Source organism: Harmonia axyridis, chromosome 3 (assembly GCF_914767665.1).
Source record: "Harmonia axyridis chromosome 3, icHarAxyr1.1, whole genome shotgun sequence".
NCBI classification, from domain to species: domain Eukaryota; kingdom Metazoa; phylum Arthropoda; class Insecta; order Coleoptera; family Coccinellidae; genus Harmonia; species Harmonia axyridis.
The window spans coordinates 16,891,262-16,915,891 of NC_059503.1; the positions used below are offsets into that span (position 1 = coordinate 16,891,262).

The 24,630-nt window shown below is 33.9% G+C and overlaps 1 protein-coding gene across 13 annotated transcripts in view; it reads left to right on the top strand.

The window, feature by feature from the left end:
• The window catches only part of LOC123677093 (fat-like cadherin-related tumor suppressor homolog), a 439,236-nt gene that overhangs the window by 125,767 nt on the left and 288,839 nt on the right, over positions 1–24,630 (top strand). Inside the window, exon 1 of one of the 13 annotated variants that reach the window (XM_045613560.1) lies at positions 17,686–18,138. The exons of the other annotated variants lie outside the window; for them this stretch is intronic. The gene's annotated coding sequence lies outside the window, so the exon portion shown is untranslated. Of the gene's footprint in view, positions 1–17,685; positions 18,139–24,630 lie in introns of those variants that run through there. 13 annotated transcript variants of the gene reach the window in all.

Consider the following 24,630-nt stretch of genomic DNA (forward strand, 5'->3'; position numbering starts at 1 on the left):
GTATTGGTTCGGCATATGTGGAGGGTCCTTTTTTCGGTCTTGAATGCTTCTAAGGTAACAGGATTGATGTTATAAACCTCTGACTTCAAATAACCCTACAGGAAAAAGTGCATATATTATAAACTAAGAGAGTGACCGACAAAGAAGAGTATCAGCTGACATCGTAGAACAGCTGCTAGGGGGACATCCACCGCTTCGCATGACTTATTCAAATCAGTGAAACCTGTCTGATGGCCATGCTTTAAATGTCTTCTCAGAAGCTAATTGGACCATAAAGAGCTTTTATCACTTTAATACTGCCATAAAATGGGAAGATTAGATTAGAAAATCAAAATCGTAATACAGATATCAATTTTTCTTTTTAGCTAAGTCATTCCTCCCAGACCAAAATGGTCACTTTAAGATAAAATATTTTGGATGAAATGAAAATGATTTTGTTCATGCAGAATAACAAGGATCTAGATTATCAATTTTACTTTTGTAAAATTGATAAAAATGTATGTAATTTGGTATAGCATAGTATAGTAGTGAGGCTATTCAGGTTGGAAAATTGAAAGTATCATATAAATCCAGCTCTTTTTCAAACCGTTTGCGTTGCATGAAATAGGAAATATAAATAGAAATAGAAATAGGAACATATCGGAAGGCAATAGTGTTACAAGACTAAATTAGTGTACACTACTTATTTTCTAGCAGCGAACCATGAGAAAAGAATGTGTCACACAATTGGCAGAGTATTTTTTACTTAGTTTTCTAATTGATAAATCTGAGATCTACGGTTTTATAAGGCAAAAATTACTGTGAAAATTTAAAATTACTACATTTTAGTATCCAAATCTTTTGAGTGAATTTCGTCCTAATAGTATGCCGAGAATCTAGATGACGTACATACATTAATTTCAAGGCAGATTATTATTGAGTGTCCGCAGGTCGCCTAATGGATATACAACTAGTTACTGTTAGTTGTTAACTCGGTTGTTAACAAATTAAAAGAATTCTCATTCGTTTTTATGCTGATAGCCCTATACGAAATTAAAGATAACATATCAAAGCACACAAAAACACTGTGCTTTTGTATGCATTAATCGGTTGAAATGCAGCAGTTACATGTTGTCGGCTACTGAAAAAGATACGAATATATTGTTTGAGATAAATAACGAACATTTTAACTAGTAGTCCAACACAATGGGTTAGGTTGAAAGATTTGGAAGTCATTGTGATTCAGTGCAGGTACTGATTCTCATCTGACTCTTCGTTTATGATAACTCTAAAGTAATTGGCTAGAGTGTTAATAGGTTCTACATAGCACTTTTCAATTGTGTGAGAATTGTGGAGAGAATTTGTAGATTAATATCGACTTGTTTTCAGACAAATGAAGTCTTCGTGCTTGTTTACAATACGTATATGATTCTGATTTCTAATTTACTTGCAATCTTTATTAAACTAAATAAAAATACATCATTTTATGTAATCTATAGGCAACAGATAATTGCAGTTCAAAATGGCAGGAAGTGTTGAATGAAGTGATTTCAAAGAGGTTTTTATTTATTTTGATTAATAAATATTTGGCTTCTGATTTCTGTTTCTTTTGGTATCTGTTCTGTATCTGCTTTTGAGTTTGTCACTTCTTCGGGGATGAAGTTATAAATTTTTTCTAGGACCAGTAGTGCACAGAAATATCTGAAAAATGTTGTGTTGGCCTATGCTTCCTGCAAATTTTGTTTGAGTCTTGTGTAGTATATTTGTGATTTTTACCGCTCGAGTCTCGTATATAAATTTGGAAACATTGAAGACATACAATTGCTGCATGTCCATTATTCAATTGTTAAAAACTCTAAATTGAAAATGTATGCCAAATTCCAGTTGAATATCTTATGAAGTGTAAATAATAATAATAATAATTAATAATTAAAATGTTTATTTGACCCACATACAAAACTTTATTACAATATGTATAACATTATGTACTAATTGAACTAACAAGAGTTCCATTAACCCTCAAAATGTCAAAAAAAACATTAGAAAAAATATATATCTTTCCCGAACGCACATTCATTGGCAAGCCACTGGATCTGCCTTGTGTGGGAAATTATTTTTTCATTTACTCAAAAACAAAAGGACACTCAAAGAGAAACAAATCCAGATGATATATAAAAAGAAAAAACATTTCATCCTGAAAGGGAAGAAAAACTGAGCGAGCTGGCACATTATCTAAACATGAACAAAATAATTTTTCATACAGAGCATTTCTTCGACCACTCTTGCTGACATCATTTTCAACCAATTTTTGATTTTCCTCTTGAATTCATTAAGAGTTGCAGAATTTTTTATTGTTGTTGGAACCTTATTGTAAATAAAGGGGGCTAGGTACGTATGCTATGAAAAAATATCAAAAACCTTTCATCTCAAAGACAAAGCTTTTACGGACCCAAGTTCGAAAAATTATTATCAATAAAAATATCACCAGAATATTTAATTTTCGTTAGTACCTCCAATTTAAGAATGCCATGTATAATACTCCACTCACGCGGTACATGATCAGTGGCTTACCCAGACACAAGCATGGGGGAATAAAGACTTAGAATCGAAAAAAAAATGGTTATTCGTTTTCACTCATTTATTCACTTTAGGGTCCTAAAAAATTTGAGGATGCCGCATATTCAATTGGAGTTGTTCGGAGCTTTCACTTCAGAATTTCATTGATTTTTACGCAATTTTTTATAATCAATTTTGAATTTATTGTGCCGACGACAGATCGAGCTTTTTGACAAAACTCCTGGTTGATGAATTTGACTTATAATGGATATTCCTCCTAGGGGGAGATATATCCCCCTTATCTTCCCCTTGGCACGCCACTGTACATGATCTATTAATATAAAACTCTCAACATTCGAGTGATGCATATCCGCTCTTATCGTCCACAAACTGAGTTTATGTACTTATGGGAAAAGAATTCGAATCCGAATAAATCCCGAATGCGATAGAAAAATAAAAATTGAATGATGCGAGGGCGAAAACCAACACTCAGAAAATCACTGAGATACGCTCCGAAACTGCAGAAAAGTCGTGTGAGTCCGACGGACGTGACCAGCATCCAGTAGAACAACTTTATACCGGCCTCATCTGATTACGTTACATTTAATCCCGACCGAAAATTAATTTGTCCGAAAAACAACGAACGGACTGATGTCCCCTAAATCTAAACAGTCTAGATGTATAACACCCCCATAATGTATTGTTTTCGGTCCGCCAAGTTCGACTTTTCCTACTCTGTTTCGAAGAATGGAATATTCTACGGTGGCACGAAACGTGTGGTACATACTTGATGTCCTGATTCTCGAGCGAAAGACACAGGAGATTATATTATCATTTTTCATACATTTCGCCAGGCTCAAACAACCCCCTTTTCAAATCCCATTGTCTCTGACTAATGTCAAAAAATTGTCGTATTTACTTTGTATTTTAGTGATGTCTTTTTGGTGGTATACAATCAGTATGAATAATAAACATAGTTGGGATTAGACCAGTAGACGTAATTTTTACATGCCCCCAACATGGTTAGATTACGTTGTCGGATTGTGATATATTTTCAAATCCACAATTTAGATACTATATCCTCATGTATTTTATATTGAATGAATTATATTTATTTCAGTTATTCCGGATTAAATATGAAAATTTGAATATTTGGAATTCGATATTTTTCCTAATTGTCGAATTTATAATAAGCAGAATATTTATTATTTTCTGTATCTACCTGCTGAAATCCAAGGTTTGGCAACTATTGCTCTCCTAGTGTCGTCGGTTGTTTCACGTCGTTTAACGGGCTTGAAGTTAGTTTTCTGAATTTCTGATGTAAATAGATATTCATTTCAATATATTTCGACTAAATATGAAACGTTGATTCAATATGGGTCATAAGAAGTGCGTTCTTTGTGGAGAAACTCGCGAATTGAGTGAAATATCGTATCACGGATATATTTTCATTGACATAATATGCTCCCTCTATGTTTATTACTCTGAAATCAGTATAAATCTATGGGAGATGATTCCATAATATAAGAGGCCAGTTGCGATCTTAGTATACACCAATAATCGCTGGGAGAATCGGTCCTGGTTGAAGAAACCCTCCAGATTTCTGAGCAGATTTGGTATTATTTACTTGAATATTGAAGGGGTTTCTACGGACAGGAGTGATTTTTTTTTTGACATTGATGGCGATCCTTCTCCCCGAGAACAAGTCAGTGAAAGAGGATTTTTATCAGGTTATATGTTGATAGATTGTCTATTGAATTCTGTTCATGATCTGGCTTGTTATGCTGAAAAATCATTAGTTTGTGGGGTTGAATTGATCTGGAAAGGTGAATTGTCGGATTATTTTTTTACCGTGAAATTTCGTGATATTTTCATCATTGATACGTACAATACTCCTAATGCTCTATGACCTATAAATTTCGATATGATTCTTTCTTATCCTTCAATTTATTGTGGTAATTTCAATTGTTCTCATTGAATTTGGTATATAATGGAAACTATTACATTTATTAATCTTTTCTGTTTTTCTTTTCTTTTTAGTTATAATATATTTCCTCAGCCTATGCCAATACTGAGATTTATCGACACATGCTTAACTGTTTAAAGTTAACAATTCATTGTTTCGCTCTTTCTCAAAAGAATATATATCGGGTGGTCCAACGAAAACTTAACACCCCTACTTTTCAACTTTAAAATGTGATAAATCGCTCGGTCCCGTCAATTTTTGATTCGAGAGGGAACAACTTTTCCGCTTTTTTCATTCCAGTAACTCAAACCCCCTAGCAGGGGTGTTGCGATAACTTTCGATGATCGTATCGAGTAGTATCTGACCATCAAATTTCGTTTTTAAATAATATTCATCGATTATGAAATAACAGCGAAAATAGTGAAAGAGGCAATGTGAAATTTATGTCTAGAATATTATTCGTATCCGACACATTTCAAAGGTATTTAGTAGTTGAGCACTGTTCCACTATTTTCGTTGTCGATGGAAATTTTGGAGCGAAATTAAAGGATCAGATAGTACTCAAAAAGATCTTCAAAATCGCAATACCTATCAGCTCTATAAAAAATCAAGAGGTTGTACTCACCCCTGTTAGGGGGTTGCAGTTACGGGGATGCGAAGAGCGAAAAAGTTGTTTCCTCTCGAATCAGAAACGGTTCATAGCAATTTTCCACATTTTCATTTTGAAGCCAGAAAATCGAGGTGTTAAGTTTCAGTTGAACCGCACTGTATAAACACCCCCATAATGTATTGTTTTGGGTCCTCGAAGTTCGACTTTTCCGACTCTGTTTCGAAGAATGGAATATTCCACCGCGTCGCGAAACGTGTGGCACATACTTGATGACCTTATTCTCGAGCGAAAGACACAGGAGATTAAATTATCATTTTTCATACATTTCGCCCGGCTCAACCAACCCCCTTTTCAAATCCCATTGCCTCTTCGATGCTCTGGGCACGCAACTCGGTGGCTCGCGATCAAATAAATATTCATGGCCGATGATGTCGAAATCTTAGGTTGAACGGATGAACAGCTGGTGTTCTGTATTAAACACCGCACTACATCTCGGGTGCAAAAGGCAGGGGTGGATTCGGGGGTTGGTTTTTGATGGTTCATGGATTTGAAATGATAGTTTTACCGTCGAGAGAAAAATAACCCCTTCGAGTTTGACGTTGCATGTGTAGCGTTCTATATGACGAATTTTATTTTCTATTTTTTTTTTCATCGAGAAGTTTTTTTTTGTAGTATTTCACTTTGATTCATATTCCTGGATAATTTTTTGGATTTTTTCCTTAATTTTTTCAATACTCGTTTCTGGAGCTTGGAATATTTTTCTGGATTTCGACATTTAAATGTACAGGGTGTTTCACGTAATCGCGCGGGTCACTGAATTTTGTTGAAGTGACCCATCATTCTTCATTTGAACTTCCAGTTTTAAAGAAAAATGAAATTTTTTTTCTGCAAAATATGCTTCATAATATTTTTTCATTGAAAGCTCAATCGATTCTGAATCCGAATATGTAAATAAAGTGGTAGTTTTATATTTATTTCCAGCTATTCCATTCAAAATCGATGTTGTTTCATTCAAAGAACTCCAAGTCTCCTCTATATCTCTTAAACGGTAATCGATTTATTTCTATGATTACTGTTAAGAGTATTATATGAAATCTGAAAATTACTTCGATCATGTAACAAAACCGCATTTGAAGGTTAACTTCCCTCTTGGGAGGGGTTATACTTCAGGTTCGTCAAAAGCATTTTTGAAATTCTTGAATACAAAACACCCTTGACTCTAGGTATGAGCCTGACACTTGACTAAGGTAATAAAACTATTTACCGACAAAGATCTCGAGTACCTGACACTCCACCATTGAACATCTTCAAATCCTCAGCATTGAATGGTTTCATCTAACAATCTCGGGGATATTTCTCACAAGAATAACTTCTTTCTACTGATGGCTGGATTTTATCTGATCTGGTATTCCATCCAAGTTTATGTTATTTGGAAAGGTTCAGATTTCTACGTATCTCAAATTTTTGTATTAAGATGTATTATATTAAATAGCATATTGGATTTTTTCGTCCAATATATCGTTATTCTGTTTGAAATAAAAATTATTTTTTTCTAACTACATAGCATAGTCGTGATATGATAATGGATTTCGAGTATGAAAAAATTGATTGATTAAGTATTATAATAGAATGAGAATAATCTATACTTATAAAGCTCAAATATCATTTGAAATAAAATGTTATCGTTTTCGAAAGAAAACAACAAAAATTTATTCAAACTAAAACAGTAAAAAAGTCCAAAATTATTCGCTGGGAAGAATTATTCATCATTCATATAGAGGGTGAATCACCGCGATGGCCATTTAGGCGTTCATAGAGAACTAATTATGATTTTGTGCTGAAAATTTGCATGTTGCAGTTGGAGATTATAATCATTCTCCCTAAAATATTTTCAGATATCTACAGCTTCCGATTCTACCGGAAACAGACTACTACTTCCTTATTTCGAATGGCACACGTAGTACATTATTGCATCATTAGATAGCTTTTCTGAGAAACGACGAGCACATTTTTTTGAATATTTTCGCAGAAAATTTTTTTTTGGAAGAAATAGAAAATTCTATTTTTAATTCTACAAATAACTAGTATTATAAGACAGTTTGCGGTTTGGACCAACCATGCACAGGGTGTTTATCAGAAGACATGAATGAACTTGGACAATTCAACTTCATCAAAACTCAAGTTTTTCAAATTAGAACCTAAATTTTTTATTATTTCAATTTTATTTATGAAAAGAGGGGGCGTTGCTTAAGCGAACCCGATATCTAAAATGGATACTTTAAAAGTTATCGAGGATGAACTTCAAATGAGGGAAAACCAACTCAATTTTTTCAAAGAAAGAAACTAAAATTCGATGTTTCGATAACTAAATTTGACATTTCTTGAATTGTAATCAATTGATCGTAATTGAATATTTTATTGGTTTATGGATTTCTCAACAATATCAACGAACAATTAATTACAATTCATGAAATGTCAAATTTATTCATCAGAACATCGAATTTTAGTTTCTTTCTGTGTTTTCCGGATATAATATATTAATCTAAATAACTATTGACGAAGACATAAAAAATATATATAGATATAACCCAATAAAAATACAAATGCAATTATACATGTGCAATAAAAACTAAACGAATGCGATTTTAAATTCAAATGAAAAAATAAATACACAAATAAAAAGAAAAAGGTACATAAAAATAAAAGTATTTCAAAACTGACATATGACAAATGACATATTTACTGAAATTTTTTTCTAAAATTGTTTAATTTTAATTCTGCCACCTTATATGACTTCATGCAGGATGAACAAGCAACAGACATTCAACTACCCAACCGAATGACATTAAGGTTCTTAAAATGGCGTCGAGGAGTAATGTTGTGTCTAATGTTGTATGTAAGAAATGCACAAAAGAAGTGAAAGTTTATATAACCTGTGGAAAATGCTCATCAACATATCACCCCAGCTGTGTACTAAAAATTAATGGTACGTACGTGGACATGAGGGGCACTATTTTTTGTTGTGATGTTTTGAACAGAAAATCGTGTGAATGTGAGAGTAAAGATGAGGAGATTGAAAAACTAAAAAGGAGATTGACAAGTTTGAATGAATCTTTGTATGAACGATCACTAATGCGAGAGGTTGATGAGGATGAAAAGGAAGAAACAACAAACATTAGTTCAAATAAGAATTCAGATGGAGATGATATGACGGATGTAGAGGATAATGTAAACAATTCAAAATACCTGAATGCGATAATTGATCAGAAGGATATCCTTATATTGGAACTCAGAGACAAGATAGAAATACTCAAAAGGCACATCAGTCTTCTGGAGAAGTTAGAAGGCTGCTTAGATGATAGTAAAAATTTCAAACAAACCGATTCCACGCAGCTTAATACGTCCAAGGAGCCGGCCGTGATAACTGTCAAGTCATCTAAAATTGTAAATAAGAAGAAATCTGCAATAAGTATGGTTGAAGATAACAAAAAGAACCCGATAATAATGAAAACGAACAACACATGGAGTCCAGGAGTCGAGATGAATTCTGCAGCACCGAGTGATGTCGATCGAAATGATGAAACAATGATGACAGCTGGTACAGATGGTGCCACGCATCTCTTTAATAAAAGGAGGCAGAAAATACGTAGAAACGATGAAGATAAACTACCCACAAAAAGACAAGTGATAACAGGCAGTAGAGAAGATGAAGGAGATTTCAAGGGAGCTGATCGACTTGCATGGCTATATGTAGGAAACGTAAACAATAACACGAAAGAAGGAAATATTCAAAAGTTTTTAGAGAACCAATTCAAAAATAAAAATTTTATAATAGAAGAAATAAAAAAACACGAGAGTAATCATAGTAAAAAGAAATCCTTCAAGGTTGGTTTCGCTTTTGAGATTTTGGAGGATGTGGTTAAGCAAGAGATTTGGCCTAAGGGAGTAGTTGTCAGGAGATATAAGTTTTTTCGCAACAAGACACTGATAAAAACTCGAATTTAATACTAATGAATTTGAATGTACAAAGTGCAACAAATAAAATTGACGTGCTCAATACTCGTTTAGGAGAAATTAAAGCTGATATTATCTGTTTAACAGAGCACTGGCTCAAAAGTGCTCAAGTTGAACATTTCAAAATTCAAAATTATGACGTTGCCTCTTCGTTTTGCAGAGAAAATATGGGACACGGTGGAACAATGATTTTGGCTCATGAGAGCTTGTTCTGCGAGAATCTTCCGGGCTTAGTGGAGTTATCAATAGAAGGTCATGTTGAATTATCTGCGGTGCAGGTCCCTAAGCTGCAGTGTGTTTTTGTGGCATGTTACCGACCACCAATGGGAAATTTACAGCTTTTTATGGAAAATATGGAAATGATGCTACTAAACTTGTCGGAAAACTTTAACACACATGAAATATATGTTATGGGTGATTTTAATATGGACTTCTCTTTATGTAAAAATGAAACAAGAGATCTAATCGAACTATTCTGCTCTTTTGGTCTGACTTTGAGTACTACTGAACCCTCGCGTATAACAAATATAAGTTCGACATGCATCGATAACATTTTCACGAACCTCGATACAAATGACTTCGTTGTGAGAGCGGAGGAATTGCACGTCTCTGATCATAGGCCTCAAATACTTACTACCTCAAAAAACAGAAGACACCTAGAAAAACAAGGAGTGAAAATGAGAGAAATAAATGAAACCAACATCAATAAGTTTAGAGAGAGGCTTTCTCAATGTCAGTGGTCTGATTTTCTGGAGGATGGTTCTGCGGAAGAAGTTTTCAACTGTATATATGATGCAATCTTAAAAAATTTTGAGCAGTGTTTTCCAGTGAAATATAGAAATAGAAAAATGAGAAATTTGCATATGTCAGAAGAGCAGAGGAAAATGAAAAATCACTTGGATGCTCTTGCAGTGAAAGCAATAACCACCAAAAATGATACTGATTATGAAATATATAAAATCTTCAAAAAAAGATATCATGAAGAACTGCTTCGAGCCCATAAACATGAAAATTCGAGACTGATACAAAATTCCGAAAACAAACAGAAAACTATCTGGAATATAATCAGAAAAGAAACTAACACGCGGAAAAAAAATCACCTGATTCTGAACTCTGTGCTGAGGAACTAAACGAGTATTTCTGTGGTTTAGGAGAAAAGGTTTATAACGGAGTGCTACCAACCGATGGGTCAGCACATGATTATATGCGAAATGTGAGGATAAAAAACAAAGATTCATGTTTTCTTCAGCCTACTGACGCTTGCGAAATTGAAAACATCATAGGTCAGCTCAAATCTAAAGAGACTCCTGATGTAGACGACTTCTCAACGAGAATATTGAAAGAAGTGAAGGAGCAAATATCCCTCCCTCTCGCAGTTGTTATTAACAAATGTATGGAGCAGGGAGTATTCCCTAAGAAACTGAAGAGAGCCCTAGTGGTTCCTATCTATAAAGGAGGAAATATAAACCTACCTCAAAATTATAGACCCATATCAATATTGCCACCTCTATCTAAAGTATTTGAAATCATAATAAAGAAAAGATTGGTTGGGTTCTTTGATAAAAATAACATTTTCTCGAAACATCAACATGGTTTCAGGAAGGGAAAATCAGTCATATCGGCAATATGGGAAGTTATTAAGAAGACTACTACTGCTTGGGATAATCATGAAATAGTGGAATTGATCTGCCTCGACTTGACAAAGGCTTTTGACACCGTCGATCATGACATTTTACTCGAGAAGCTGGAATATTATGGTGTTAGAGGGATATCACTCGATCTGATATCTTCGTATTTGGCTGACAGAAGGCAACAGGTTGCGTGGAAGGATCGAAGGTCGGCTGTCGGAGACATTGGTAAGGGAGTGCCGCAGGGTTCTGTCCTGGGACCGATGTTATTCCTCATTTTCATCAATGATATCATAGATAGTATGGAATGTTATGGGATCACCTTGTATGCTGATGATACCTCTGTGTTGGTTAAGGGTTCAAACCCGAAAGAGATTCGTGAGATGGTGAATTTTGTGTTGGAGAGGATAAAAGAATGGTTTCAGGCAAATAGGATGAAATTGAACGATTCAAAAACTCAACAAGTTTCGCTTTCACATGCAACTCAACAAGTATCCTCTATCAAGTTACTCGGACTACATCTGGAGAGTAAGTTGGGTTGGAAAACCCATATAGATGTCTTAACCCGAAAGTTGTCAGCGGCTCTTTTTTCGATTCGTAGGATAAAAATGTGCACTTCAGACGAGATAGCTAGGTTAGCGTATTTCGCTAATTTCCATTCTTTGGCCTCATATGGGATAGTTTTTTGGGGAGGAACATCGGAAGCATCTAGAGTTTTTAGGCTGCAAAAGAGGGCAATTAGAACACTTTGCGGCCTTAAAGCCGGAGACAGCTGTAGGAGTTCGTTTGTATCAGGGAGGATACTTACAATATCAAGCATGTATATCCTAGCCTGTTTGAAATATGTTCACCAGAATATTGAACAGTTTCCAAGAAATATGAACAGACATGCTTTCAACACAAGGAATAAATCTGCTCTAGAAATACCTTACCATCGACTTACCTCATCCCAAAAGTTCATTGACCATTGGGGTCCTGTTTTTTATAATAAAGTTCCAAATGCCTTCAAGAGGTTGGATGAAAAGCGATTCAGTCTGGAGATGAAAAAGATGCTGTTGAAGACTGCTTTCTATAGTGTACAGGAATTTTTAGACAGTGATATTTTTACATGATTTCTATTTAATTAAATCTATAATGTAATTATTTTATTTGTAATGTGTACTTGTTATATACCTTATATGTTGTTATATTCATATGACGTCTTCCTATATCTTTATATAGAGAATAATAAATTATGACTATGACTGTATTATGACTATGACTGTAAGCAACTGAAATCGAAATAAAACCATCCTAACCGCCAATTTTCATTGCGCGAACCTCGTTCCTTCAATTTTCATTGAAAATTGCCAATGCGAAAATCGAATTCTCGATCTTGATCGAACAATTATGATTGTTCGGGTTTTCAATTTCCTCTGTCTAGTGCCGAAGGAACAACGGCAAATTAAATTCCGTGATTGATGCCGATTTTGCAGTTTATAATAGTAATTACCTCCGAAATTAAACTGTGTTTACGGCCCTCAAAATTGGCTAAAGCTGTTGAAACCGAGTTATTTTCCCATCGGAAGGAATTGGAGAATCCGAAGTGGAAATAACAAGTTATTTGAGTGCATTCCGTCTTCTTGTTTTCGTATTTTTCATTTCCAACCTTTCGAGTATTATATGACTACGAAATAAATAATTATTTAATATTTTATTTATTATAACCTGATAGCAGTAACTACTTTTGAACGCACTTTGCCGAACAGAGTATTATACAGGGTGGTCCAGATTTTAGTGCAATAACTTTGGAGTAGGATAGAACAGCTCTTTTTATGAAGAAACATTCTTACAAATACTTATACAGGTTTAGAACAATTCGCCTGTCAAGCGATGATCCCTTCAAATTTGCGTACCTAGACTCAATTTTTTGTAGAGTGTGATACATTGTTGAATTTGTAATTTTTTCTTTATCACCTCATAAGAAGAACCAATACTCCATAAGAAAAAAAGTTGATCGCGTCTCTGAAACAATGGAAAATAGAAAAAATCTGACGACACCATTAGTATCTCTATATTGGATATTGCTATACACCAAATTTCGTGAAGTTATCTCCAAAAACAAATGAGAAAATCCCGATTTTCAGTTTTTTCGAGATATCGCGGTAACCAATGGGGATATTTCGGATCTGTTAACACCCGCACTCATTCCTAAATAACGCAACTTTTTTGTTATTTAAGCACCATGTACCTCTAACGGTTTTCGATATCCCTGTAGGGCCCCTGTAAATAGTTCTAATCCTGTAGGTATAATTAATTTTTCAAATTTTCCCATTACTGATATATGAATGTAAAGAAATTGGCGTAGATTATTATATCGCTTTCAGATAGCATTCAATTGAGCTTTCATTTATCACTAAAAGAAAATTTGAAAAATTAATTTTTGTAGATTTTTGTGGATGGCATTTGTTTTGTACTCGATTATCTCGAAAATGATACATTCTATGAAAATAATTCAAGGAATTTTTCAAGAGTTTTTTTTAATGAAGCGCTATTGTTTCAAAAAATTACACAATTCTTTAAAAAAAAATAACAGTGGTGTAGATTTTCGATAAGAAAAGGATCATCGCATCCCTATATCTACGCCACTGGATGAGTTTGTCACGAGACACTTTCCTAGTTCAAAACATTACGTTATCAATACTTCAATTCTTACTTATTACAGTTAATGTAATAATACTAGGGTTATAAATGAAAAACTGTTTTTTTTTTCAAACTTCAATATATACATATCGAAAACGAAGCTTGTTTGTTCATAGGAATTTTTTTCCATGAAAAAAATTTTTCTATCCGATTCCAAAGTTATCGCCCTAATATCTAGACCACCCTGTGTAATATCATTTCGTTAATATGTTTGTAATTTTTCGTTATTTAATCCGGAAATATATATCATAGTATTTAACGATTTTCATTCGGTGGAATTTTCTTGATGCTCAACCATGTGGAAAACATAAAACGAAAATATATTTTTTCTTCGAGTTGAACAGCGAATTAAAATGTTATTTGGCAAGTTCCAAAAATAATAAGTAGATCAACATATGATTTTTTAAATAAATATAAATAAATTCTCTTTAGCAAGATGCCAAAAACGGAAATTTACTGGATAGATTAAAAAGAGGAAATCGTTCATCAAAAATGTTTATTTGGCTATTAGAGTACCTAATTTGATAATAAATTCCTTGAAAATAATATTGTTTGAGTGTAAACCATTGAAATCTCAGCACTTATTTAATCGAACAATCAAATTTCTTATAACAGTCATATTTATTCAGTAGAATTTGTTATGGAATGCCTGTAATTTATAAGTGCTTTTAATTTTGTGAATTGAAAATAGGGGTCGAATCAGGAGTTGACGGCCAATAATATTGTGTATAGAGAAGTAAGTATAATTTTTGCTGCATGATCTGCTGAACTTTCTTGGCTATAAGACAAAACCCAGTCTAGTCGTACATTTCCAATACATGTACAATAAAAAATGTTGAAATAATAATCCTAAAATTTACGCATTTTAGAGTTCTGGAGTAGTTTCTTGTTGATTGATAACTTTTTATCGTAGAAAAGAATTGTTTTAATTTTATCATTTTCAATACTGAATGTTTCAATAAAATTAATTTGAAATCAGAAAAAAAAAATTCAGTTGAATCAGTGATATAATTGTATTTGTATAATTGTATCATACAAATATCTAGTTGATTTGTTCACTCACTATTTCGATTCTCTCCTCACATTTTTTATCGACGGAAAAAAAAACGAAACGTTGAAACTTCAAACCAACGGAGGGAATGGATTCGAACTCTATTAGGTGTATAATACTATAAAATTGGCTCTGTTATTCCGTATCTCTTGTTAGACGGAAATCTAGCAGCTCATTCTGCAATTCCGCTGAAATTAATACCAAAATAAACCTCGACATTTTCCTAGAATGAATATATTATGGAAACATCTTCAGTTGGAATTTCTCGGGAGAGCTTATCTTCCTTGATTGATGAGAAAATTTAATTTCTTCAAGTTCCGCGTTTTCTCTGGCAAAACAGAATAAACAATAATCTGAATACAAGTCGAATGGAGCAGATGAATAATTTCTCAGCATAAACTGCTGCCAAGGTTTTGTCTAAGTATGTATATTGTCCATTTATTGAGTTTTCATCCAATATTTAATGAATGTTATTTTAGATAATCTAAAATCAAAGTCTGAACAAGAATTAGATATGAGGGCAGTCACATTTCCCACTGAAAACAAAGTTTGCATTTCTGCAAATGCGTCGCAGATTATGGCGACTTTACCCATACCTTCTTTCAAATTACTTTTAAAATATTCATTCACAGTGATGGTTCACTGTGGTTTTTCTCTTCAATAGGATTTGGTAAAAAAAAAACAAATAATTGTATATTGTCCTTTTTTTCTGATTAATTCAAGTTCATTTCAATCATCTTTATTGGATGGAAAGAAAAGAGGGAATTGAGTTTTGATTGCATAACATATAATCTATTTCCACTAACAATAATATAATTACTGTTTAACCATGAGATATCTAAGAATAAAAAATAAGTTGAAATATAATTAAAACCATCTTAAAAAACAGCAATAAGCTTGAAACAATATTATAATATATGAATATACAGAAATATGTTGGATTTAGGGCAAATAATGAATGACTGGTTTAAATTTTCAATGTGATTTTCACATAAACTTCCTGTTCAATTCATGAACGGGAAAAATACCTATTAAAAATTCTCACTGAAATCTCCATTGAACCAATCGAATTTCGCGAAGGATAATACAAACTGGAAAGAAGAGACAGTCAATTAGGATTTCCGCTCAGCTCAAAGATTATACAGCCAGGGATTTTATATATGAGGCACTCGCGAAGACAGCAATGAAGGAGGAAAGGAAACCAAATTTCAGCTTTTATTTTCGCAGCTAAACATTCATCACAGGTGTTTAGATCTAGCCAAATAGGATTTCAGGGATGCTCTTCGCTTTTCCAGATATGCATACCGTGAATTTCCGAAGCGGTATACGAAAAATAATGAAGCCGCGGGATCGAATGAGTTTTCCTTGAAACTCTCGAATCCCGGCAACTTGAACGAACGACACGAAAACTTCGGGAAAAACGATGGGAGACAACTGGAAAACTTTTCGATGTTCGATAATTTCGATGGCAAAATGTACCCTGCCAAACGAGGAGATCAGAGATGATGATGGTGCGTCTGTGTGATGAGAATATTTTTATATTTTTTTATGCAGGATTTTCCTGAATTGGAGGTACAGACAAAAATGACAGATTTGTTGGGTCATTTCAAGGAAAAATATGTACACTTTGTTTTCGAGATACAGGCTGTTAAAATAATTTAATTTTTGACAGCACCTTTTCTTCACAAGTTTTGATCATGTGATATGCTAATTTTGAATGCAATTGTAGAGGGTGATATTTTTCCTGGAACAGTGCGAACCTTTTTTTGATGGACCACTGGTATTTTGAAAAAATATGAATAGAAATTTTGATCCAGTACTACACTTTTTGGATTTTTTGTGGTTTTGTCGTATCTGCTACCGATTTCGAGAAAAAAATGTCGAAAAATTCTCTAGAACTTCTCGAAAAAATCCAAATTGTTATAAAGATCTAGTCAGTAAGCTGTGATGAAAAGCTAGATACGTTAATTATAAATTTTGGTGCATATTTTTCCAATCTACAGCGAAGATCAATAAAACGCATAAAAACGGCGCCCCATTAATAAAAGAAGCATGATTTGTCACAAACTGGACGAGCAATTCAGAAATGATTTTCATAAAGTTTTATTTACCATCAGCCTTGCTGTTTTGTTGAAGAGAAATATTTGTACATAACACTCTCATGATTTCACGAGATTATAATGAAATTTTATACATTCTATAAACATAAAATATTATCATACTCTTCTCAATGCGGTTCTACCTGTTTTCTTCAAAAAATTTAGACCTTACGAATGCTTTTTCGGCAACAAAAGTCATAAGCGCTTCGTGAGGGATTGACACCTAAAATCTCTAAGATGGAACCAGGTACCTTCGTTTGCAATATTGTATTGTTCTCGTCTACAAAAATCAAACCAAATATTACTATTGCCAAAATTATATGACTATATACATACATGTGAGTCATGTGACAAATATCTTAATAAAATTTTACGGTATTGAGATTTTAATCGTCAATTTGAGTAAATTTAGTTATCGGAACAGACGCTTAGCTATATATCATACAAATTCATCTATTGAATTGATTCCACTATTAAATTTAGTTAGAAATTATTCGGAATTACGATATAGAATTATGAATCGCCTTCAAAAGTATAATTTTAGGCATATTGAAATGGGTATTAAAGATGAGAGATAAACATTTATGACTTGTATACAAAGAGGTAATTTAATATTTTATCTCTGTCTTTCAACACGGTGCTTACCTACATGAAATTATTGTTCATGAATTTTTCATGTTCCTCATATATGAATGTCGAACAAATTGACGCCTAGTGACTACAAAGAGTGGAAGCAGATTCAAAATATGAATAACCTACACAATTTTGTGTTTTTCCGATTTCGGCTGCTCTTATCTCAATCTCCAACTCCATTATAAGGTACCCATATTAATGAAAGTTGCTCATGTAAGGCAAATCATAATTCCAATTCACCTCTATTCAACGCAAAGCGTAGGCGAAGAGTTGAATCACTGAAAGAAGAAATGAGTCGCGTATGAAATTATAGAAGATAGAGGTGTTTAAGTCGCGCCTGTGAAGTAGACCAGCGTAGAGAGAGAGACGAGTATCGACAGCTGCATGAACTTCATTGTACGCCACTGATAACCCAAACACGAGGAAGAAAGAATCCACTCCGCACTGGTACCTGCTCTTGTAGAGAGTGAGAGGATATCTGACAAACGCATGCAGTAAGCGAGTTGAACATTTAGTTGTGAAATAGAAACTCAACAAGAGTGAACCTATTCTACCAAATAATCACAAGATAGTCGCTCTGATCCGTAGGTTATCAATTGGTGACACTTATAGTGGTATATCGTTCAGTGTAACTGTGATATGAGTTCGTTGATTTGTTTGTGTTTGCGAGCACTTAACCTCAAAGTTTTAAAGTGATGGCGGTCAAGTCGGTTTGATCGTTGGCAGGTCGTACATCTGTTGCTGGATTTTCAAGTTGGTGCATGACGAAGACAAGTGGTTTTGTTAGGTGTACAATGAGAAATTGAGTCATTTTGAGTTTATCGGAAATGCACGTGATTATTGTGCTATCGGCAAACGTGTATAAGTGTTAGTTTAGAATTGTTCTCGAATTGGAGGTTGGATATCTAATTGTTTACATGGTATGTTTGGTGGCTGTCATGTACTAACACTGCATAAAGTAACTCAGAATTTTTTTTGACTAACACCTAACCTAACATGCAATCTCAGTACAATAATATCGAAGAGTTCTTGGGTGAACGTTTTCCATAATATCTTCTTCGAATTCATGTTTGAAGATTTTATATTTTTGACAAAACTACTCACGACTTTTCTGAGTTCATTTTCTCAGCAACCTATATGTACTATTTTCATATTTGACCGAAAATAAATAGTTTCAAGGCTGTAAGTTTGATGACATCTCCTGTTATAAATCTGTTATCATTATAAATTCTCTTTGGTACTCCAATTTGGATGAATATTATTTGGAGATATGGATGATATGACTACCACAGAATGAAGCAATAATATTCTAGGCAAGCATTGATTCAGATGACTCAAATATTCCCTATATACATCTAAACATTTCGGTCCCAGAACACCACAAATATTTAATTAGGAATACGAATGTGAATGGCGAGAATCCAGAATGTTTACAAGGAAGGAAGATTCTACTTTTGCCCTTAGATGGCGAAATTACGATGATCTGACTGGGATTGTGGCATTCAATCAACCTAACAAAAACAGTAGTTTTCAATTAATTTTTAAAATCGGACATCATGATAAACACACTTCATCAAGAGAAAACAAAGAGTCAAGAGGTCTCTTGGAAATACAATGGTTATGGGTGATGAATACCACCTCAGAGAAAGCAATTTGAATGAAGATAATGGCTATATTTTTCAAGTGGGTTGATAAATGGTCCAGCGAAGTGACAAATTCACTGTGAAAGATTTGTTACAGGGAGCCATAAAATTTGAGAGATAACATGCCGCATCCTTACCTGCCCTAGGCTTTCTTCTCCACAATTACAATAGTTTGAGGGATGTGAAGGTCCATTTCTCACAAAAACTATGATATCTTGAAGAAGAATGATATTTTTTCTTAAGTTTTTCATTTATCGTGTTATGTAGCTCAAGGATATACATGAGCATCATAATCCATATATTGAAAACTCAAGAATAATAAACCATAAGATATGAACAATTTAGAGTCGTCGAAAAAATTTGTAAGGGATTTATAACCTTGATCGCAATAATCTTCGATATAAGATAATTAAATAACCTAACGATGTTGAAACAAATTCAAGATGTTGACAAGAAAATTGGATATTCCAATAAAACTGAATTAGGTATATCGATTCAAATCAACTCGTTCAAACAAGTTTCTTCAAGTGTATATTATTAATCAGACACAGTGAAATTCTAGATTAATATTGAATAAGAAATTTTTTTGTGGATAGAAAAAGTGAAATGAATAGCTTAGTCATTATTCATATGGTGTTTAACAACCTTCAAAGGTCACAAGCGAAAACAAGGATTTCAACAAGTTCGACAGTAATCTTTAATTCTTTTTTTTTTGCTTTTGCAAATAATGGCATGAGTTTACGATGAACGTATTTACAATGGCTTGAAGCATTATTATCAATTCCTTTATGGCCAATTCAATCACCTGAATAGTCAAATAATGAAATTACCCATTTAATATTTTACTCAGTAATTCAAGGAAGTAGAAATGAGCAAATTAATTACTAAAAACCGTGGGGCAAAAACTATGGACAACCCGTAAAAAATGTATTCGTTACTCTCGTACCAAACAGAAGCAACTCTCATTTCAGTTGAATAAATGATAACACAGAACCTTAAAGGAATAACTTATCTATAATTCAATTGATATCCATCCAACTACAACAACTCTGAGAAATTCATTCGACACTTTTTCGTTTGAATTCAATTTTCCTTTCCTCGAGGTTAATTATCCATCTCCGTCTCAAATAATCAGTATAGTAGAAGGATCCTAAATTCATTATTTAGTTTGTCAAGGCCCTTCCAAAGTAAACCATTCTTCAGGAAATAAGAAACCACATAGGAACACAATGAATTACATTCCGGGGCTCTGAAGATAGATTAGCTATTGGAACAGGGGCAACTCTGCAGCTTGATTGATTTTATTAGGAAATAAATTAGTTCCATCCGGAAACAACCTTGACGCTCTACTACGTCTGAAGTGGCCACTTCAAAGGTTTACTTGATCGGAAAAAAGATGAAATTGGAAGTTCAGTCTCTAGGCATTGTGACTCCTTCAGAGAATAAGACTTCATTTCATTCGAGCATTGTGGGGCACATTTTCAATTACATTTTACTTCATCATCGTATATTTCACATCAAGAAATAATAATATGGAGCTTCGTGCAGCCTTCAAAGCTGATTACATCATCGGAACCATGACAAATAAATCATAGAATTCGAGAAGAATACTCGAAAAAAAAAACACCACTCAATATGTCTGTGATTACATATTCAATCGGGTTGTGGTTTGAATGAAAAGGGAATAACCTCGGAAAAACCATTTCAAGCTTCGTGCAAAATTTCGTGATGATGCCTTTGAACCTTGTTTGTGTGTTGTCTTAGTTGTGAAGTGACTGACCAGCTGTCATAAAATCTTTGAATTCGTCTGCCAGGTGGTTTTTACGAGTTGGGTTTTTGGTCTTTAGAACATTTTGTCCATTTGGTCTCATACTTTCTAAGTGGTTTCTTCAACATCGTCTGGTCATTCTGCCAAACCTCACCACATTATGTATTTGGAGTTCTTCTCTTTTGGTCTCGCACCTAATTTGATATCTTTGTTTCACCCCCTTAATGAATTTCAGGATCTTAATTTCAGTTGTTCGGCTGATGCTTTTTGTTTTCGCCTTTTCTGCTAGTCGTTTCATCCATTTTTCAGATATCCCATGATTCTTGAGGCTTTACTGGCTTGCATTTGAGTTTCTCTGCTAAGGTCTTTGTGATTGGATATTTCTACACCCAAAAAACAACTTCGAACATTGCTGTATCGGTTTGTCTGCTGCTAGTTCACATCTAATTGGTTCTCAATATCTGAAAATAGATTCCGTGATTCCACTGATATCTGCATATTGTATTTCTCTGCTGTTGTTTGAAATTTGTAGAGCATCATTTGCAAATCGTCTCCACTTCCTGCCAACAAGAAGTAGATTAATTGAGCAATCGTATTCCATACCAATTGGACTTAAGGGGCAATAATTTTGAAAATTAAGAAACCAATCTTGTGTTCAGAAGACTGAATAGCTCATATTGAAGCAAACGTCTACAATATTAGAATCAATATCAATATCAAAACAAAATGGAAAGCATATAGCGAATAATTCAAGACATATACTTGCTTTTTCCCATATCCTTAGGCTCATTTGAAAGATGTATTAGTTTGATGCGAGGTTTGGTGATTAACATACTCCTTAAGAAAAAATGAAAGAAATAGTGTTTGAATAGTGCCCTTGGAAAATGAAGATACCTACTGGAGGAATTGACTATATTCCCATCTTGAAAATCAATAATTCTAACATAAACACCAGGAAGGTTCTATTTCAACCTCCATACTAATTATATGAATATCTATTTCATAACAGATAGAGATATTCCAGAGAAATAACTAAAGAGCTGATAGATGTAATCGCAAATTGAGATGTGTTAATTAGTGGAATTAGCATGGATGTGTCAATAACGTTCTAATTTGTGCTTCGTGTAGGCTCCAAGGTATATAAATAACATCTCATTAGTTCAGAAAATATCTGTTTTTGGTAACATCAAAAGGAATACACGGGATTAAATGACTGAGGGATGTTAAAGGAGAGGATATAGAATGAAAGACTTCTTTCTTTCCTATGGATTCTCGGAAACCAATCACAAAATGTACATCAAAGTAATTAGCTGTAGTTTAGTTCATTTCGGTACCTTAATTGAATTAATTCTCATGAAAAATAAATTTGATGTATTCGATACATTTTCAATTCGTCGAGGTATTCGCCCCGAACGAAACAATCGCGTGTCGAAAATAGCCCTGATTAGAAATAATTACTTTCATCGTTTCCTAGAATTTCCAAGTATATCGGCTCTAAAGAGGTGTGTTCATCAATAAAGTTGCTCAAATATGCAGTGGGTAGGTGTCTCCCACTCAATAAAAATCGAATATTTTTATCATATGAATGTTATCTGCACGTCAGATCTATAAATAATGATAAGAGTTAACCTAGTTGGACAGATAAGAGGGCGGTCTTGAATCATGTTAGATATTAATGTTGACTTGGAAGGTGCGCTGTTGCTGATGAAGAATATATTTTTCACACTATCATACATGTTATCTCGCAGATGGTATGCATTATGACTTAAAGTCAACAACGTTGTGGATAGTTGAGGGGAACTCTGATGTCTGGTACAGTGAATAAACGATGATCTTATTCTAGATGAATGTCAATGCCTTATCCCATCGAATATATTGTGTTTGGTTAATTGATATTAAATTCAGAAATCTGAAGTAATAATAGTGCTTTGATTTGCAAGAAAAAAGTTGATAGGAATGAGTCTGGCTTAACCTACTCCACTTAACCTCAGATGAGGAGGAAAAATGAGGAGGATACTAAGAAAAAACGTTAACAAAAACAATAATTTGAAGCAGAAATGATAAATAAAAGTGAACTCATCTAAAACAATTCATCTGTTCCCTCAAGAATTTCAATTTTATTGTCAGTGAGCACACAGAGATCACCCCACATGAAATTAAATAAACATTATGTATCTTCACTGCATTATAAGTGAAGAAGCGTTTACACATGGCTGAACCGAATCCAGGCAACATAAGCCTTCTTTTGTCTAATGATAACTCCATAAACATCTCGCCTGAAAATCAACTTCTCCCTCCAATTGATATTGAACAGCATCATAGTAAAATAATTAATGCATGCTTGAAAAGCATTTTCCCCATTCGATACACTCCAGAGCTATCCTCATTTTTGAGATGGATTCTGATGAACTAGCAACTATTGTATTGTGTCTTCATGTCTAATTTTTGTATACGACAAGTATAAGGAAATAATAAGATCTTCATAGTTTTAATTGCAAGATGTAATAAGCACTTCAGCTTGCTCCTATTTAGAAAACATAGATTAAGATTCAATTAAAGGGGTTCAGTTGCACTGCGACCTAATGGTCTATTAACTCTAGTATTTGGGATGGCTTCAAGAAGAAGATTTTGCGTTGGCTTGTGATGTCGAGGCATTTTGTCACCATGTGATCTGGAGTTTCTTCCTCCCCACAATCTGCTCAACTCATTTTCTGCTAGTTTCATTCTCATGAGGTGTTTCCTAAGGCGACAATGCCCAGAGAGGAGGTGTAGTATATTCTTGCTAAGATTCAGATACTCCTTGTCAGTGTCATAGTTTCAAAGAAACTTTTGGAATCATATCCAACCCAGGAAGATTCCGACAGAGCATTTCTCTTTCGATTTTTTCCTTCCTCTGAAGGAAACAGATACTCGTTCTACATCATTTTGTAGTCGCCGTCTTCTCTTCATTCTTTTTGATTTATTTAGAATGTGCCATTCGCTTCAATGCCATCCCCTAAATGTCAGTTAGCAAGTATGAAAATTAAAATAAGACTCGAAAATCAGAAAACGTTGATTTCACATATCCACTATATTTAGCAAAGCCTTTGTTACTTTAGTCCCCGCTTTATTTAGATACCTACTATCAGCCAAGCTTGAATATCTCGTTTCCTCGCGAAATTCTATTCACTTGATTCACTTCTACTTAGAAGACATCTCATTGTGTACCAGTAAGGATGAGTCAGATTTCTCATTCAGGGTGTTCCCTAGGGCTCTTTTTAAGGATCTCTTTTTATTTTTGTTATTGTTATTTTTGAACATGGGAATGGGAATTTCGTTTTTGGAGTTGCCACCCTTGGTTTTGATGATGTGTAGGATTCTAGCAAAAAGATCAATTGTGATCTTGAACAAATCAGTCAGTTTGAATCAGAACCTTGCGTATAATTTTTGGCAGCGATAGAACTCAATTTGCGTCATTGCAGGAAATGTTCAAAGCTCAAATAGATGACACACCACTTCAAGTGGTTTTGAAGGTTTACCTAGTCAGGTCATATAAAGAATAATTCAAAAGTTGCGTATATTCTCCTATAAAAGTTATTCCATCTGAAAAATCTCTAGCTAGTTGGGCCAAATATTACCTATTTAATTCCCTGATTCTTGTTTTATTGGATTATAGAGATGTGGTTTGCGATAGTGCTCTGACTTTCAGTTTGTTCTATTTTATATTTCATTTGAAACTATCGATGAACAGAAACAATCGCAAATGGACGTTTGCAGATCCAACAACCCCATCGCTTTCTCTAGTCACAGCTCTATTTCAATTAAAGCTGACATGGATTTACAGCTTGTCCTTACTCAACGTCAATAGGTCGAAAATCGAGCGGATATTGCACGTCTGTCCGAACGAAAGTGATATTTATATGCACATATAATTCGGAGATACGGCTAGGATAATATGTTAATTGGTTAATATCGGCTGGTGTTGCAGTTCCTGAGTTACATATATATGCTTGAGGCGATGT